Source organism: Propithecus coquereli, unplaced genomic scaffold (genome assembly GCF_000956105.1).
Source record: "Propithecus coquereli isolate 6110/MARCELLA unplaced genomic scaffold, Pcoq_1.0 Scaffold8, whole genome shotgun sequence".
Lineage (NCBI taxonomy): Eukaryota > Metazoa > Chordata > Mammalia > Primates > Indriidae > Propithecus > Propithecus coquereli.
In genome coordinates, this window is record NW_012154173.1 from 4686548 (window position 1) to 4693995 (window position 7448).

Sequence of the window (7448 nt, forward strand, 5' to 3'; positions counted from 1 at the left end):
AGTAGTAAATGTATAATAAAAGTAAAAGAAGCTATACTTAGTTTCAAAATAATAGAATATTTCTTCCGTCAAGTCATTCTCTAGATTTTTTGGCAAGTAAAAGAGAATACAGGAACATAAACCATTTAAAATGAAAAATTTTACACAAATATAAATTATGTTCTAGTCCTCATTATTGTCAATAAGTTTGATGTTCATAAACATCAAGTTGAAATAGGATGAATGATGAAGAATTCGTTTTGTAGTTTGTAATAATGGTTTATACATATAAATTGTAATAGAAAACAAAATCTCATGGGTTTGTATTAATTATTTCTGTGCGTGAATAGCTAGTACAGCTATGAGTAAGCAATAAGGTCCTCTTCACTGTTAAATTGTTTCTTATAGGTCATGATAGTTTAAAAGCTTGGGTTTGCCCTAAGAATGCAAATATTGGACAATTTAATCAGATTTGCACTATTTTGTTTAATAAATTTCTCATTATGTACATTGCTGGATAGAATTGAGACCAAGTTCATGACATGTTTAGTAAATAAACAGAATGCATTAGTCAATATTTTAATTATGTATTTGTCTATAAGAGAAAATTCTTCTTACAGGTGATTATCAGTCTTCCAGCCTGAAATTTGATTTCTTGCTCGTAAAGAAACAAATAATTCCAGTTGAGAATGCTTCTTCACGAGTACCCATGTAAGCAAATGAGAAGTATGAAAATGCAGGAGGGAATATGCCCTGGAAATCTCAAGGGAGTCATTTATTATTTTTCTGAAATTCAGCCAGCATTGCTGTGATGGTCTTAGTGCTTTTCTGCTCCCATAAATAGGCCTTTCATGGTGATAAGCACCATGAAGTTCTCTACATTAAGTGCTTCTTGGTAAATACAATAAAATGCAACTCTTTGCTTTCCATAATATTATTATATCACTGAAATCAGCCCTTTTCCATTTAATATATTTTTAAAAAACATGAAGTCACTGTAGATGCTTTCAGTGTACATCATTAATATTGCTTCATTTATCTCAAAGAGAAGGCAAGTCTTCTTGTCTTTCTCAGTATGTGATACAGAGTTTGGACATTAGAAACTGGTTTGGAACCTAGGTGGCAAAACGGTTTGAGGCTTGTGGAAACATGAAGAGACGGAACAATACTGGTCCCTCAAAGAACTCTGGCCTGAAATGTTAGTGATAGAAGCCACACAAGGATAAGATGTTATCATTTCTCTATTTGTATAAAGCATAACTATCCCCTGTGTTTATATTTGCTTTTATATTTGGAAAACAAATGGCAATATATAATCAACATAATAGCTTTATGGAATTACATTTATTCTTACAGTTGTGAATTATGAAATAGTCTTTAATGATTATTACCATAATTATTTTGTCAACTAGTTAGTACAGAGGTAAAATTTCTGGTAACTATCTTTTGATTGCCAGAAGAAAAAAAAATGTGCTATAATTTAATCAAACAAAAATACTAGAGTTTGATAAAGCTAACTTAAATTTTTAAATAATTGTGTACTTTGGATTTTTCATTTAAAAATTCTTCCCCTTAATAAATAAAAATTTTACCAACTTCAAATCTTTCACATTAAATCCAGAAAAAAATACAAATAATTGCATTTTCAAGAATTGTTGAATCATCATAAAAAAATTACATCCTTAAATAATGAAGAATTGGGAGTAAAATGTTTTGACCACAAATGCTATTTCTTACCAACTTTTTAAACTGACTACATATTTCTCTTTTCTCTACCAGCTTCCTCCAACTTCCTACATCTGATATATAGAATTGTTAAACATTTTTTGAAAATTGGCAAAATTATGACCAGAATTCCAGTAAAGATGGCCAAAATGATGCAGGTTTTGGTAAAGAATGATGACTTTATTTCTTTTTACTTTCAGAAATGAGTTTTGATAAAATTGTAGGGGGATACAATAACAAAAAAATTAATAATTGAAAAGAATATTGATATTCAACCATCCTAAGACACAATGTACAATGATATATGGATTTTGGTAGATTTAAATAAAGAACTATAATTACTATTTGTTTAATCTATTTATTTGCATCCAACTTTGGAAATAAAATGTGGAACATTTTTCTGTAAGAATAACTTGTAAGATAAAAATTTAATATAAATTTTCATTTTTTTAAATGAAGTCTTTCCTTCTTAAATTAACTGCATCCACACATTTTATATAGATATTGTAAAACAAAGAAATGTATTGGAGTAGGGTAAGGCTGTAGATGAGAGAGGAAAATTTACAGTAATAGCTGTAAGAAGTGATGAATCTTAACCAGGGTTGTAGCTGTGTAAGTATGGAGGAGAAAAGATGGATTGAAGAACTTTTAGAAAAAAATTGGCATGACTTGATGATTAACTGAATGTGGAGGGTAAGGGTAGTTAGGAACACGTCTAGGAGCACGACTTGGACAGAAGCATTTTAATTGATGAGATAGAACATAAAATGTAGCAAGGAGAAGAGTATTTGAGAGAGATTATGATTTTAGCTGGAACGTGTTGACTTTTTGGATCAGGGTCTTTTGGACATATAACAGGTAAGGAAAAACATATTCTTCAAACCGCTAATTCATGAAAATATCTTTCTTAAGAATATTTTAGCAAGCTTCAGAGACCATGTGTATTTTCTTCAGGAGGCTCAGCTAGGTTGGTACTACTGGATTCACACTGGAGTGAAAAATTTGTATGATTTAAAGTCAAAATATCGATTAAATTGTGTTCTGCCACTTCCCAGCAATTTGACTTCAGCAAATCAAATCTGCTTCCTCTCAGGGTGATGGTGAAGACTAAGTGAACGAACGTGTCAAAAGAGTTTCTGACGTGTAACAAATGCTACATCAAGTTAGTCCCCCTTTCTTATTGAAAATATTCTCATTTGTCTTTCTTAGTCTCTTCTATCGCTCATCGCTTCTCTCTTTATTATCACCACCTGGGTAAGGAACCTCATCATCTATCTTTTAAACGTGTGGTCCCCAACCCCTGGCCACAGGCAACGTCCATGGTCTGTTTTGGACCGGGCTGCAGAGCTCCGCCGCCCTTCCCACCCCTCGCCCACGTCTGTGGAAACATTGTCTTCGATGAAATTTAGGAAACGGGCACGGGGTGGGGGGCTGGGCGGAGAGGGGGGCGGCTGTGATTGTGGGGAACGGGGTGCACACAGCAACAGTGAGCGGCGGGCGAGCCAGCGAAGCTTCGTCTGTATTTGCAGCCTCTCCCCATGGCTGGCATCGCCGCCTGAGCTCCGCCTCCTGCGGCCCTCAGTGGAAAAATTGTCTTCCATGAAACCGGTCCTTGGTGCCAAAAAGATTCGGACCGCTGCTTTAAACCATTCTGAACAGTGTTTTGGCTTCTTGGCCTCCATTTATTCCATTTATTCAGGCAACGACTGTATTTAGCAAACTTTATGGTGAATCAGAGGTTGCTTTAGACACTGGGCACATAGTAATGATGCTTCCAAATTAGTATGCCATACTGATATAATACTGTTTTAAAATTCAAAACTAATTATCGTTACGTAACAGATTAAATACCTCCTATGTCTTCACAGCGCCTGCAAGTTCGGATCTAAATTCCTTAACTAGGCATACAAAGATTTTCAGAATCAGCTTCCAGTCTTCCTGTCTGACCTCATCTACAGGCCATCCTTAAACTTCTAGGTATCCTCCCCAAACCTCCAGGTATCCTGTCCTTTAGTTTCATACTTTACATACTTTACCTCACATGCGTTATTTTCTCCAAATATCATTTCTTCTGCAGAGAATTCTTGAACTTTTTTGTGTTTTTCATATTTAAAATATCTGCAATTCTACCATTGTACTGGAAAATATCTAGTTGGTCTTTAAATTGCACTAGTTCTTTTTAGTGTTTCCTGACTTCCACTTTTGACTAAGCATGACTGTTTATTTTTGATATGTATTCCCAGAGTGCTTTATGACAAACTCTTATATTTTCTGCCCTTTTAAAAATTAATATTATGAAGCAGCAGACCAGAACACCTGCTCCCTGCTGGCAACCAGCTCCCGAAAAGAAACAAGAGCTGAAGGCTCATTGATTTATATCAAAATCACCAATTAATTAAGATATGTCTTCTTTCCAGGGAAAGTGTTATGCTAATGGATGTTTCTCCACTTAGAAATAGGAACAGTGGGAGAATAAATGTTTGCCCCTGTGCCCAAAGCCTGCTCAGTTGTAGGTTTCTGTAGAGTATCAAGGTAGAGACGTCTGTTTGGCAATTAGAGATTTTTGCCTGGACCTCAAAAAAGACAGGACTTGGAACAATCTGTTCGGGATAATTTGTAAGACTACTCTTTGGTAGTTAATCAAGTAATGATTATATTTGAGATGATCTAGAGACAGAATTAATAGGTCAAATAGAAAGAAGTCAACAGTAGAAAAAATCACAATTAAGGGACCTACAGAGTAAAAGGAGCTAGAGAAAGAAAAAAAGGAAGGGAAGGGGAAGTGAAGGGGAAGGGAAGGGAAGAGAAAAGAGAACATTTAAGAATTAAAGTGAGTAAGACTGTAGAAGCTGGGGGTGTGGCTCGAAAGGAGACATGGTCAGTAGTATTAAATGCTTGGTAAATGAGAAAAAGTTTCAAGGATCGGGAAGACCTGGGCATGATTAACAGTAGGAACTACTGGAGAAGAAGAAACTAGCACTATATGAGAAAGAAGGGAAAAATACATGGATTTGACACTGAGAGGAAACAGAAATGGCGTGGTGGTGGGGGCAAAGCCCAGATGTACAACATTAGCTTTAGAAAGGAGTAGGGACACCGGAAAGATTTAAGAGCAGGTGAAGAGATGAAAGTGGTTGGGAGGAAACTTGAGAAAGAACATGCTGGTAGCTGTGTTTATTTTTGATGTGGCAGGAAAAGGGTCATCTGCTAAGTGTAAGGGGCGTGAGGATGAGAGGAAAGTGCGGGGAAAGTCTTGGAACCTCTGTGGTGGAGAATGGAAGAGGACTATCAAGGAATCCAAGTTTGGCAGTGATGATCCTTGGGTAGCCTGAGTGCTTAAATGTTTCCTTGGGGAATGTAAGAGATGATCCACAAGAGGTATCATGTTCACAAGCTCCTGTGTAAGTGTGCACTGGGATTTTCTTTCTCTTTTCCTTTTTTTAACCTATCTTTATCTTTTAATAAAGAACAAAACAAAAGCCTTTATTTCTGAATTGCTACAGCCTTTGCCCCTAAAAAAATCTCTGTGCTCTGCAGAATTATGTAAGGCTTTAGTCAAACATCTGCTTTTTATTTATCTTTGTTTATTTAAGTCTCCACTTTATTATTTTATAAACAGTAGCACAGATAACGAAATTATAGATGGTTATTTTTGTTGGAGGAGAGTTTTAAACAGTGCTCAGCAAGAATAAAACATTTCAGCTGTCAGGAAAAGTTTCAAAATCTCCTCTTTTGAGAAAATACTGATGAATTTTCATTTACTCAAGGAGCAGAAAACATTGTTTTCTCTCATTTTTACTTATGCATGATGGCAGGGGAAGGTTACCAGGAGCATTTGAGGCATTTGATATGCAGACTTGGTGGTAGCATGGCTATGAGAACTGCTTCTATGCTGAAATCGAGAAGACGCATTAATCCATAATGAGACCAAGCTTCTATCTGGCTATGTTTACAGACTGATGGCGAGGCACTGGGGTTTCCAGATAAAAGTAATTACACTACCATTTTAGGATTTTCTACATACATATTTGGGGTGCATTGTTTATCGCACTTCTGTAATTTCCACAAAGAAGGCTGCTCCCTAATACTTCCTGATCATGAGCTGTGGCGGATTTCTTTCAAGGATGTGGAATAAATTACCTGATGATGAGTTTATTTATGAGAAGAATTAGCATATGTGGCTCTGCTTTTTGTCCCCACTTTTTTTCTAGGGACCTGTCCTTTTATCCGTAACATAAGTTTTAACAGGTGAGACCATCACCTACTATGGCCTTGAAGTTGTTCTCCTCCTGGTACTAAATAAACACATCAGTTTAATTTTGAGTTTCAGGATTAAAAAGGATCATTGTTGCTGCACACTTAAGCTATATCCTCAAACTTAGTCCTTTTCAGTCATAAAGATGGCATTTTGCTCTCATTCACTGACCTTTTTGTGTCTCCCGGTGGACTCAAAACTCAGGTGGGGACAGGTTTGTTGTCAGTTGAGGATTAAGATCAGTTACTATTCTTCACTAGAAAATGTCCTGATTTTAAAGCAGACAGCTAATGTTTATACAGTACTTAACAATCATCTCTACGTGGTGATTTCACAATATTTTGCTCATATTTTACTATGTAATTTATCTCATTGTTAATATTATTAATTAATGTATTTGTTATTCATCTCTATGCCCAGTTCTGAGTCCAATGAGTGGCATATAATAGATGCTTAATAAATAATTATCTATGGAAAGAATAAATGAATGGAATTTAAATGGTTTTAAGGAATATCAATTATGTTTCTTATGATTTTAATTTATAATGAACCAAATGTAAAATATGATATCTAACTAAAAATTTTAACACTAAGCATTTGGGAGTTCTTCTGTGTAATATATCATATTTTGAAGGACAAAACATTTTATATTTTATGACTAACTTGTTATTTTACAAGTATTAGGAGTAAATCTGCATTTAAAAGTGGTCATTTTCATTAGATATACTGATCAAAAAATAGCGGGGATAGAAAACCTTGCTATTTATCCCCAAAAGGGGTAAAAAATGGCATGGAAATCAGAGACAGCATGATGACCATAGTTCAACTACTTTTTTTGTTGTTTTTTTGCAAATAAATGCCATCACCAGATGTAATGAGATCATTCATAGTTGAGGATTTATTCAGATTTAGAGCTAGAAATTAGAAACAGAAAGTCTGGTTAAAAATACAAGTGAATATAAAACTAAGAAAACCTATAACGATTTAAAAGGCAAACTGATACAAATCATCATGTTTCTGAGTTTGGAACTATGTAGTTTAGAACCTTCAAAGAACTGAATGGCTTTCTAATGAAAGCTGCACAGGCGTATGCACACAGAACATTTTGAACTGCCTTTTCACAAAGGACTTTGGGTACCAGGTAGTTAGACCAAGAGAAGTCAATTTGAAAAATATTATAGTAATAAGACTAGAAAGGCGTTTTCACTTCATTCCAATATGAAGCCATTAGCTCATACAAGTCACCTCTGAGACTAATGTCTAGGTTAGAAAAATTTCACAATCAGTTAAGATTAAATTTCAGGGTGTACAATTTTGATATTTACTAAAACACACTCTTTCCTAAAACCAATGTGGGAAATGAAGAGGTTAACTTTACTATGACTAAAAGATATTGAAGTCATAAAGTCTTATTATAAATATATTTTTCTGTGCAAACACATATTATATTATTTAATGTAGACATTCGCAATTCACACAGCTAGTATTT